The 13288-nt window shown below is 41.0% G+C and overlaps 1 protein-coding gene across 1 annotated transcript in view; it reads right to left on the reverse strand.

Annotated features, from left to right (window-relative positions):
- Positions 1-8205: 8205 nt before the first annotated feature.
- LOC124599800 (ATPase inhibitor, mitochondrial-like) overlaps positions 8206-13288 on the reverse strand; it is a 35701-nt gene continuing 30618 nt past the window's right edge. Inside the window, exon 4 of the mRNA XM_047136108.1 lies at positions 8206-8418. The gene's annotated coding sequence lies outside the window, so the exon portion shown is untranslated. The remainder of the gene's footprint in view (positions 8419-13288) is intronic.

The following is a 13288-nucleotide window of genomic DNA, read 5'->3' on the forward strand; positions in this document are numbered from 1 at the left end:
AGCAAACAATGGGAAATACAGGATGGAATACGGACAATACCAGACAAGGATGGATTGCTACTTACCAGAAAGGAGAAGAGTCACAGACAGGTAAAAAAAAAAGACTACTAAACATTTAAGCTTTTGGCCAGAATATACACATATTCACAAAAGGTAGCTCTCACAAATATTACTACAGTCAGTGGCGGCCAAGGCCACAATGTGAGCAACAGCCCATGATGGGAAAGCAATCTGGATGGTGGGGCTGAGGAGGAGGCTGGGCAGGGGTAGTTGGGTAGGGATGGGAGATAGTAAAGTGCTGTGTGTGAGAGCATTCAGCAATGAGGTGGAGAGTAGGGCAGATAGGTGCAGTTGTGAGGTTAGACGGAGGGCGAGGGATGGGGAGAAATGGAATAGAAGGCTGTGTAGTGCTGGAGAGGGAACAGAGAAGGGTGTAGGTAGGCAAAGGATGATGACAGACTGAGGCCAGGAGAATTATGGGAATGTACAATACATTGCAGGGAGAGTTCCCACCTACACAGTTCAGAAATGCTTATGTTGGTAGGAAGGATCTGATGACACAGACTGAGAAGAAGTCATTAAACTGAACATGGTGTGGGCAGTGTGCTCAGCAACTGGGTGCTTCAGCTGTTTCTTGGGTGCAGTTTGTTGGTGGCCATTCATGTTAACAGTTTGTTGGTTGTCATGCCCATGTAGCACAGTTGTGGGAGCTTAGCTTGCAGGTAACATGTCTTGTTTTACAGGTAGCCCTGTCTCTGATCGGATCGGATAAGAGATGCCTGTGACAGGACTGGAGTGCAGTATGGGATAGACTTTGCATCTATGTCTATTGCAGGGATATGAGTCATGAGGCAAGGGGTTGGGAGTAGAGGTTGTGTAGGGATGGACAAGGGTATTGTGTAATTTGGTGGGCTATAGAATACTGTTGTAGGAGGGATGAGGAGGGTAGTGGATAGGACATTCCTCATTTCCAGGCACTACGAGAGGCAATCAAAACCGTGGCAGAGAATATGATTCAGTTGCTCTGGTCCTATGTGATACCAAGTTGTGAAGGGAACACTCCTCTGTGGCCAGACAGGGGGACTTCAGGAGCTGGTGGGTGACTGGAGAGAAAAGCCAAGGCTGATCTGTTTCTGTACAAGGTTGGGAGAGTAATTACTATCTGTGAAGGCCTGAGTGAGATCCCTGGTTTGTTTCGAGAGGGACTTCTTGTCACTACAGGTGCAACCTACCCTCCTAAATAAAAGATACCAACCACTTACACCACTAACTCTCCACATTTCCTGTTCCTTTCGCACACAGCCCTGCTCATCACTACTGATGCCAGCTCGCTTTACAACATCATCCCTAATGCCCACGGCCTAGCTGCTACTTGACACTAACTTCTCCAATGCCCGACAGATTCCATTCCTTATCTCTCCAGTCACTCACCATCTCACAAAGTCCCACAGTCCAGCCACAGGACATCATTCCCACATGAAGTACCATCCAGGACAAGAGCAACTGAATCACATTCCCCACCAGTGTTTAGAATACCTCCTGTCATACTCAGGAATCAGAAATGTCCTACCCATTATCCTCCTCACCCCTCCCGCAGTAGTATTCCGCTGTCCACTAGACCTACACAACGTCCTCATCCATCCCCGCACAACACCTGGTCCCAATCCCTCGTGATCCATATCCCTGTAATGGACATTGATGCAAGACCTATCTCATACATCCTCCCACAACCACTTACTCCAGTCTGGTCGCAAGCATCACCTATCCCATCAAAAGGTGTGGCTACCTGTGAAAACATTCATGTGGTCTACAAGCTGAACTCAAACCACTGTGCTTCATTCTATATGGGGATGACAACCAGCAAGCTGTTGTCCACATGAACAGCTGCCAACAAACTGTAGCCAAGAAACAGCTCAACCTCCCAGTTGCTGAGCATGCTGCTCAACACCATGTACTTTATTTTAGTGACTGCTTCACAGCTTGTGCCATCAGATCCTTCCTACCACCACAAGCTTCTCTGAATTGTGCAGGTGGGAGCTCTCCCTGCAATATATCTTATATTATTATAAACTTCCTGGCCTCAGTCTTCATTAGTCATTGTCCTCCATCCATCCCCTCCTTGTTCCCACTGCAGCACTACACCGACTTCTATTCCACTTCTCCCCTTCTCCGACCATTCTCCACTCTCCGTCTAACCTTGCAAACTACACCTAGCTGCCCTACCCTCTCTCCACTTCATTACTGTATGCTCCCACAAGCAGCACTTTACCACCCCTAGCCTGTTGTTCTTCCCCCACCTAGATTCCTCCTCACCCCCACTACTCAGATTGCATCTCCCATCTTGCGCCGCAGATGCTCGCAATCTGGCCTCGACAGCTACAGACCGTAGTCATGTTTGTGCGAGTTGTGTTTGCGTGAATGTGTGCAAGTATGTTGTTTATTACAAAACAAGGCCTTCTGGCAAAAAGCTTGTGTGTTTAGTAGTCTTTTGTTGTGCCTGTTGCAACTCAACATCACTATATGGTGAGTAGCAACTTATTCTTTTCTAATATTGTCTGTATTCGAGTCAATATTGTCATAAGCTCTATCTAAATCTACAAGCAGCATAAATGCAGTCTAAGTTATACAGTCAATGCTGCTTAGTGTACTTCTCTGCAACCAAAATTTACCTTCCCCAAGATAGCCTTCTACCACTCTCCTGGAGATAATTTGTCAGTATCTCACCATCATGACCATTTAACTGATTCAGTAGTACTCATACTGAATTCTGGAATTTGATTTATTATGCTGTTCATGACGTTTGAGATTATTTAAAAAGTTTCAAGCTGCAAAAGTTGTCATGGCTGGTTCTTTCACAGATTTTAATAATTCTGCTCGGACATTATCTGTCCCATGTTATATGTTGTAGCTAAGGTCTTTCAAGGCTTTGCCAAATTGTTCTAGGAGTATTGCATCATCAATCTCCAAGTTTTAGTGATAAATGTTCTTAGGATAAATTTGTCTTTCAGTCACTTAAACTCTGAATTGTTGAATAAAAAGAAATTTACAATACTTCTTAACCAAAACTATACAATTCTGCCTGTCTTCCCGATGTGAAGCTGTAAGGCAAATGTTTTCAAATATATTGGGTTTTCTAAAGTCTTCAGAGATAACTGCAACTGCATAAGTAATAAAAAGAGAGATGATCTATAATGGGGCTAGGCACAAGAGCTGTCCGCTTGGCAGTTCATGGGCAGGTCCATCGCAGTGAATGTGTGCACTTTGACTATATCACAGGAAAAGCTTCTGAACTACAACAGAAGACTTAAGCAACCATTTTAAACAAGTGCGGGAACTGTTCACAAAGAATATTCTCGTAGAAGATTCCCAAATTTCCTCGTGTTATATCCCCCCATCTAAGCACAATTAGGAAGTCATTGAGCTCCAACAGAATTTCAGGAGACACCAATCCTGTGTCTACTGAAAAATCAGTTGCAAAAATGTTAACAACAAATGCAAAGTAATACAAGTCATTAAATTCATTGTCGAACTTCTCTGTCAGAGCCGGTAGCACAGGAACAATTGTGTCAAAATGTTCAGTGCCTTCATTTCCAGATTTTTGCTACTTATAATTAGTCTAATGTCTGGAAAGTGCACAAAAATTTTCTGAAAGTTGCTTTGTCATTAATAGAAATTTACAGTGCACATATTTACTAATTAATGAAATATTTGACACTGCTTTGTTTTCAGAGAAAATTACTGTTGTATGCGCTTGGTCAGTGCAGTTACAAATGCAATATCTAAAACTCAGCAGAGTCCTCAAATCCTTATTGACTTTCCTTAATGTCTTTATGCATGTTGAAAATCCTTTCGAAAACAACAACTCTACTTAACCAGCGTACTTCAAAGAAAGAAGCACATCGAAATTCCCAGTCACATTCTTCAGAAAAGATGTAAACTGCTGATTCCTCAAACCATTCAATCTTAAACATTATTAAAATTACTTGCTCGCCAACACTTCATGTGTTGGAGCTTGTTTCCTCTGATGAGAGTGCTCAACGTCACACCTAACTATTTGCCATTGCAAACTTGCCACAATAAATGGTCAGTTCACTTCCATTGTTTGATTAGTTCTTTGTGTGAAAGTGCAGCTTTCATCACCATCATTGTACTTGTTGTTTTTTGGTATGGTTATCGTGTCTCATGAAATGAGAAAGGGAGTAGATGTAGCATTTGTGATCCACAACATCAAGAATGAAAGCCATACAAGGAATTGTGTTTGAAGGATTATCACCACAAGTCAAGTGCAACATGCAGGAATATTTTGAGAGGGAGGCAAGAAAAGGGGGATCTTTCTTGATGGTTTTCTATCTACTTGTGCAAACTGCAGCCACTGGTAAGGTTAGTGAACTGACCATACTTCACGTTGGGACACAGAAATACAGGAATGGTGAAAGTGAAGCAGGACCATCTTGCCTTTATATGCTGGGCAAGAAGAGAAGTATTCAGGAACACTTAAGAAACCTTATAATCATTTTGTCCAAGACAATTTCCTTTTGTGCAAGACGCAATTCAGCATCACATATTCAATTATCACAGAGATCAGCCAACATTAGGTAAGCTTCATATGACATTGTGCAAGGCCAAACTTTTTGAAGGCAGCAAATCATGATTTTGACTGGTTCTGCAGAGCCTTGATTTTAAATACAGAAATATTTCAGGCCATAAAATGTTGATGGAACAAACAGACGTAACTGCTTTGTGATGCAGATTTTTGTGTGAAGTAGAAGTCATTAATTTCAAAGACACCAGATGGATCAACAAAACATGGGTGAACGCTCTTCAAACTGTTACAAAACGTTGGACTGATGACAAAGGAGAAGGTATGGCATTTCCAATGGTAAAGGAGGTAGAATTATTCTTTTGCATGCTGGTACCTACCATAGCTTTTTTCCTGACTCAACTACTTTTCAAATTTAAGAAAAGTAGAAAATACCATGAAGAAACGTAGAACAAAAACTTTGTAAGTTGGTCCAAAAATACTTTTATTATAAAGTTCAGAAATTTCTTCAGTAATTATTCTCAACAACATACCATCCATTTGTAAAGGATAAGGCTCCAACCATGCTGTCTCTGAAGGAAGACATTACTCATTGGTTTTGACAACATGAAATTACTTCGGATAATACACTGAAAAAAGTAGAAATATTAAAATTTTCTTCCTTTTATAAGCCACAATTCCTGACATACATTATTGACAAGGCAGCTTATAAATAAGAACAGTCATAAGACTACTACCTTATCACTGCCACTTTAGCATTCTGAACTTATTTGGGCTCAAATGGAAGGACATGATGCTTGTGGAAGTAAAGTTTACTGTGAGTGAAATTGAGAAAGGAACTATTTAGGGCCTGGAAAATATCACATAAATGGACTGGAGGACTGTTGTGATCAATATGAAGTGAGTGACTGATGAAACTTGGAATAATGAAGGTCTTTTTAAGATAGTGTTATGGAGCTTATTGCTTCCAGTTGCTCAATCACTTTGGGAAGTTCCAGCAACTCAAATGTGTGATATCCCCACTTTAGGAAAATGCAACTGCCTGCAGCTAGCAGTTGGTGCAATTATGTACACACACACACACACACACACACACACACACACACACACACACACACACACACACACACAAAACAGTTTTGTTACTTTTAAACAGTAAGCTTTATTTCTACACACCTTGTCTGTGTTGCTATAACCTGTAACCATGTGTCAATCAGGACTGCTCTTTCAGCTGTAACGTGTCAGATCGGACAGTGAATGTGAAGAACGTGAAAGCTGGACATTATAGATTGCTCTTAGTGTTGAAACTGAAATTTTTCTGTCTTGAGTTTGCTTGTAGAGGTTGGCTTGAATTACTGTGAACAAAGTGTGTGTGATTAATAGTTCTGGCATAGGTTGAGGCTGCTGGTTTCTTGGGTACACTGTACATCACAAGGTTGTGATTACATTAGGGCATGAGATTAATTTCAGGGCTACAAAAATCATAGCAGTTCAGTCATCGATCACTTAAAATCAATTGTCAACAGAGCATTCGCATTTCCGTCATACCTCACGGCAGCCACCATTCACTATTTATTCAGCATGTATGGAAACTGCTCTCATTGAAAGTGGAATTATTTCAAAAAGAGAAATTTCCACTGGACATAAGACTGCTGTGGCAGTCACAAATCATTACTTCAAAAATGCTCCATCATTGAAAGGACACACTACTACTGTTATTTTGAGTGCTGTGTGATAGCACAGTTTCATTGCAGCACCATTATGCACTACACATATTTCTTTCTTAAAGAGGAAGACAAAACCACATTATGCATTATCAAGAACAGTAATGATTTCAAGAAATGGCTTACGTAACTACATGAATATTTGCTTCTTTCTCTCTCTTGTCTTATCTTAGTAAGTTTGGATTTCCTTTCTTCAATTATCAAACTGATGACTAATTTGTCAAGAAGCAGTTGTAAATTTAGCTTCATATTATACCTGTTCAACACCTTATAGTCTTATATCACAAAAACACTGTGTCCCACTTAATTGAAAATCAAAGTGATCTTCTCCAAAGCATCGGCTGAAGCAAAAGAATTCATAAGATTTTCGTGTTGAGAATCTAAACTTATTTTGGGCCATGGACATTTTCTTCCTCGTTATCACTTACTAAGATCTTGGACAGAACAATATAGCAGAGTTTACAGTCAGTTATAAATAGAGAGAAGAGACTATTATTCCGTATTGTGGCAAGGGATATGTTAGTGTACAATGACAGTAACAAATACACACATACTGTTCTGAGGACATGGATTATTACAAAGTTAAGTATTTTATCTTGTCCAGTTATAATAAAGTGCTCTGATATTTTGTGCATGTTGTATCCACTCAGCCTCCTCTAGAAGTAAATCTAAGAACCCACCACAGCACAAACGAGTGTTTTTTCGTCCGGCGTAACAGAAGTCGTGCAGAGATGGAGCGGCTTCTATGGGATACAGAGCTATGTCAAACCTGCCTTCAGAGTGAAGACCACAACACATGGGAGTAAGAGGAATAGATGTCCAACAACTCATACTCCATACTTCTCTTCAATGTACTGTTTGATGCAGCAATTCAAATGAGTTCTGAAATACCGGTTATCATTCTACGCATTATTATTTTGAAACTTGGGTGCAAAATGCATTAAGATGTTTATTCAACATCATTTTGAACATAATTATTCCAGTGACACAAGGTCAACAGGACACACTGTTGTTTCCATCTTTCCTCAATAGAAGTGATCCTACAAAAGTACAGTGGTAGAGGGAGCACTCTGGCAGTGTGTGTGTGTGTGTGTGTGTGTGTGTGTGTGTGTGTGTGGGGGGGGGGGGGGGGGAGGGGGGGGGGGGGGGGGGGGGGGGGTGTATGTAGTCCACGTGTGCATGAACCTGCACAATCATGGAAGATATTCATTTTACATGCACTACTGAATGTATACCTCAGTCTTCAGTTGTCTCTAAATACATGTATCACTTACCATTATTGTACATTGACCTAAAAACCAATTGTGCAGAATGCAAAAAATCTGAACTGTTGCCTTATTAAATTTATGTACAATGCTCATTGCTGCAAATACTGAACAGAGTCTCAATTTCTTTTCTAAAAGATTTAATAAAATTCATTTACTGGTACAAATGCACAAAATACAATTAGACAAATCTGATGGCTGCCACATAAGATGGAAATTTCAACTATCACAAAAAATAGTTCTAAAAAATATCAGCTCCAACAATACTGAAAATATTCAATTTGCAACAACAACCATCATCATGATCTGGTACTGATATCGATTCTGTGTTTTGGATACCAATGAATGAATGAAGATTTCTGCTGTATGGCTCACTCAATCTTATGCTGAAATTTATAAAGGTTACATGCAAGCAAATGAAGAGATGTCAAGTTGGCTCACAATGGGCTGTGAGAAACAAGAATTATTATTTGCAGGAACTGCTATTGGTATTGAGATGACTAACATATTGCCTGTTATCAGGGCATTACTGGACAACAATTCATTCTAAATAGCTATTTGACTTGACAATACACAAAATGTCAACAGCTTCAAATCATTTTCTGCACAAATATGAATGGGCACTACAATGAAATAAGGTCATATTGGGACTTTTCAATGAAGTTAAATACTCAAACAGTGTATCATTCAACATTTAATTAGTTATTGTAGTCAGTCAGTAATGAGTATATACCATTCAAAGTTTAACATCACAACTGTACATTACAATATAGCTATGGCGCCACACTGCTGCCAAGTAAAATTAATAAGTACATAAAAATCTGTACTTTTGATGAGGCTTACTAATGAGTAAAAACTCCAAAATATCCATTCCAGCTAGCCAAGCATTCTGAAAACAAGAAAAGTAACTGTATTCAAAGCACCTGATGTATATTACGTTCACAATGAAATACTCTTGGATGCTTTTAAATTCACTTATAATACTGAACTTAAACAGTAGCTTACCTCTTCAAATATAATAATAAATATGAATATTTCATAAATTAAGATTTTTCACAAACTATTTAATGATACTACAGTAAACACAAAAAATTACATAAATAATTGTTTGCATTATTTCATTAGACCCATTATCACTTTAAAACCTGCACGGGGTCTCACTTGTTACACTATGTTACTATTATTACTATCATATGAAAGGAAAAACAACAGAATAGACACTTTATGTGAGTGAACTCAAATGATAATGGCAGCTTTCAATAAATGAAGAAAAAGCAATGTAGATGATATCCAGAACTACAGTGTATGTGAAATCTGATGTTTATTGCAGGTAAGTCATGTTACATTCAGGTCAACAAACTATGAAATCTAACCCATTTCACAGACTAAATTTAAAAAATATTCAGTAATTGTTAGATTACAGCTTCAGCAATGAATGAAACACAAAGACCATGAATTATCTAAACTACTAGACAAGACTGCTGATAGCTTGTGATGCATTCCTCTGATTATATTACCATATAAAATTTGTTTTCTCCTGTGGTGGAGGAAAGACCAATTTGGCGATTCACAACAAAACATGTTTCACATACTTATGTACTACTTCCTTCACAATGCTTTTCTTCATCATTATATTAAATATTTCAAGCTACTGGAATACTTTACGGAAAGGGCACATGATTAATACTCTTACCTTTAACTACAGAAGTACTCAAACAACTAAATATTTAAATAAAATGAAATTGACCATAAAGGCGTGAACACAAATGCTTCTCTACAGTGTAGGATAGAGGGAAGAATAGGGGGTAGTGTGGGAATCTGAGCACGACTATAGAAAACCTATTCCTGGTGTCTTAGTTACATAACAAATTCTCAGCCAGTGTAGAATTGTGATGAGTGATAAACTGCTGTACTTATTTATGAGGGGGATCAATGATTGGTTGGTTGGTTCAGACAACAGAAAATCTATATGGACATCAGACTGGCACAGTAAATGCATACTGCAATGGCTAACTATCTGCATGCTGAATTAGCATGTAACACACAGTTAACCCAATTATCAATGCCATAAAAGAGGAAGGGTTACAGACAACAATGAGTTACTAGCTTACTAATGGCCCCTTTATTTTTAAATTCTGTGGAACTTCAATTTTACGTTTTTCACAATTCTTCACTATAAATTCATAGCCCCTGTGCAAACTCTTAAGATAAATGCTAAAAATTCCATATTTTTACATTAAGGGAATATTTTAGGCTGTTTTGGAGAGGGGAGATTTGAGAGAGGAAAAGATGACGTAATCCAGTATCGGTGTAGCCAACACAACCTGCTAGATTTAGCTTCATCACATAATTATGATACAACTACTGTTGGGTTGCAGTGGTAATGGTTGAAGAAGACTATCGACACAAAGTGTTCCAGACCCAGCCAGTACAAGACGAAAGGGCCCAACCTTCACCTTTTCTTGTGGCGCTTATAACTCAGTCTCACCTTTTTGCACGTATTTCCGGTGTGCTGTATTCACCAACAAAATCAATTGTTAACATTTTAAATTCAAACACTGAATCTCTAAGAATATGATCAGTCATAATCAAGGAAACGTCGCCCATTTCTGCCTAGTGAACCCTTACTGGCTGCTGACTTTTTAAGTCACCCAATAGCCAGCGCAGCCACCGCACAACACTAACACATGTAAAATGAGCTCACCTACTGGATGTGTGGAGAGGAGGAATAGGCCTTGAGTGATGGGAGTGCAGGTAGAAGTGAAAGCATTTTGTGAAGTGCTGAAAATATAATTTTCATGTAGGTGGTGTGCTATGACAGATGTCACACAGAAACAGAACAAAGATTTTGCGACATCACATTTTAAAGAACTTTGTATTCTAATCTGACATGATACAGTTGCAACAACTGCACACACTAATCATGTAAATACTTTGAACCACACACTGTAGGTCATAAAGATTAGCAGCAGTGATAGAGGGCATGAAGCCAAATTGTAGCACCTGAGCTTGCTTTCAAATTTACATTTTACACAGTGTACAGAAATTCACTGAGCTGACTTCTAATAAGCTTGTAACATGAACTGGTTAAGTAAACTCCATTTTTCGCATCTGTTTCTCCCATAAAGCCTAAAATAACACTGACAGTGGAGAGCATATGAAATGTGGCTCATGCGAGGTACGACTATAAAGTAATGAGACTGATTTTCTTTGTAAGATTTTTGTTTGTTTGTTCGTTTTGGTTTGAGGGTGCAAAACTGCTATGGTCATTAGCGCCCGGTCCGTGACTTAGGAAACAGTAAAAAACGAAAATGGAAACCAGCAGAAATGGGAATGAAACTAAAAAAATTGGAGAAACTAAAAGCAGAAGGAAGGCTTAAAAATTCACTACAGAAATGGGTTGGTGGTCCCCAAAAAAAGCTTCAAATGACTGACGTCATTTCACTGGCACTAATAAACTTGAGAATGCGATCGGCCGAGCGCGTGTCATCTGCTAAAACTGACGATGTATCAGGCGACAGGCTGTAGACAGGCGCGTAACGGAGTAAAATAGGGGCACTCAATTAAAAGGTGTCTTACCGTCCACAGCTGAGAGCAATGGGGACAGAGTGGGGGAGGATCGCCGCTTAAAAGATGTCGATGGCTAAAAAGACAGTGCCCTATCCGGAGTCTAGTTAAAATTACCTCCTCCCGACGACGTGTTCGGGAGGAAGAGGTCCAAGCACAAGGAAGAGCTTTCACGTCCCGCAATTTATTATGGGGAAGTGTCGACCAATGTGCGTGCCATAAAAGAACAACTCGATGACATAAAACGCTCCGTAGATCGGTGAAGGGAATCGATTGAATAGCTGGCAGAAGAAGAGAGACTGCAGCCTTGGCCGCTATATCGGCCGCCTCATTTCCACAAATACCAACGTGTCCCGGGAGCCAGAGGAACACCACCAAGACGCCCGCCAGGTGGAGCAAGTGCAGACAGTCCTGAATCCGGTGGACCACAGGGTGCACAGGATAAAGAGCTTGGAGACTGAGGAGAGAGCTGAGAGAATCTGAGCAGATAACGTACTGTATCCGCTGATGGCGGCGGATGTAGTGGACAGCCTGGAGAACAGCATAAAGCTCTGCAGTATAAACCGAACACTGGCCGGGAAGCCGAAATTGATTTGGGGTGTCGCCAACAATATAGGCACTCCCTACACCTAACGATGTTTTCGAGCCATCAGTGTAAATAAATGTGGCTTCCTTCATTTGTGCACATAGAGCAGCAAACGACCGATGATAAACAAGTGAAGGGGTACCATCCTTGGGAAATTGACAGAGGTCACGGAGCAGGCAGATCTGGGGACGGAGCCAAGGCGGTGCTGTGCCCCAAGTTGTCAAGAAGGTTTTAGGAAAGCGGAAGGAAAGAGAATGGAGCAGTTGACGGAAGCGGACTCCCGGTGGTAGTAGGGAGGAGGGGCGGCCTGCATACCCTACATCCAAGGAGGTGTCGAAAAAAATGTCATAGACTGGATTAGCAGGCATGGAAGACAGATGGCTAGCATAACGACTCAGAAGGACAGCTCGGCGATTGGACAGCGGAGGTTCAGCAGCCTCAGCATACGGGCTTTCCACAGGGCTGGTGTAAAAAGCTACTGACACTAAACGTAATCCACGGTGGTGGATAGAGCCGAGACGCCGAAGAATAGACGGCCGAGCAGAGGAGTAAACTATGTTTCCACAGTCCAATTTCGAGTGCACTAAGGCGCGATAGAGGGAGAAGGACCACTCGGTCCGCTCCCCAGGCGGTACCATTCAGGACATGGAGGGTGTTGAGGGATCGCAGACAGCGAGCCGAAAGATAGGAAACGTGGGAGGACCAGCACAGTTTTCTGTCAAACATAGGACTCAAGAATTTAGCGACATCCAAAAACGGAAGGTTGACAGGTCCTAGATGTAAGGAGGGTGGAAGAAACTCCGTACGATGCTAAAAATTAACACAAACGGTCTTACTGGGAGAAAAGGGGAAGCCTGTTTCGATGCTCCAAGAGTGGAGGCGATCGAGAGAGCCTTGAAGACGTCGTTCAAGAAGGCTGGTCCGTTGAGAGCTGTAGTAGATCTCAAAATCGTCCACAAAGAGGGAGCCCGAGACATCAGGAAGGAGACAGTCCATAATTGGATTTATGGCAATGGCAAACAGTACAACACTTAGCACGGAGCCCTGGGGTACCCCGTTTTCTTGGGAGAAAGTACGGGAGAGTGTAGTGTTCACCCGCACTCTAAATGTGTGCTCTGCCATAAATTCGTGAAGAAAAAGTGGCAGCCGACCTCAAAAGCCCCAAGAGAACAGTGTGCGGAGGATGCCTGTCCTCCAACGGGTATCGTATGCTCTCTCCAGATCAAAAAATATTGCTACTGTTTGGCGTTTCCAGAGAAAATTGTTCATGATATAAGTGGGGAGAGAAACAAGATGGTCAACTGCAGAACGATGCTTTCGGAAACTGCATTGGGCAGGTGTTAAAAAGACTGCGGGACTCCAGCCACCAAGCTAAACGGAAATTCACCATACGCTCCAAAACCTTACTTACACTACTTGTGAGAGAAATGGGGCGATAGCTAGAGGGGAGATGTTTGTCCTTTCCAGGTTTTGGAACAGGAACGACGATAGCTTCCCACCATCGTCTGGGAAAAGTAATGTCGGTCCAAGTTCGATTATAAATGTGGAGGAGGTAACGCACACTATGGGTTGATAAATGCAGCAACATTTGGATGTGGATACCATC

Source organism: Schistocerca americana, chromosome 1, assembly GCF_021461395.2.
Source record: "Schistocerca americana isolate TAMUIC-IGC-003095 chromosome 1, iqSchAmer2.1, whole genome shotgun sequence".
NCBI classification, from domain to species: domain Eukaryota; kingdom Metazoa; phylum Arthropoda; class Insecta; order Orthoptera; family Acrididae; genus Schistocerca; species Schistocerca americana.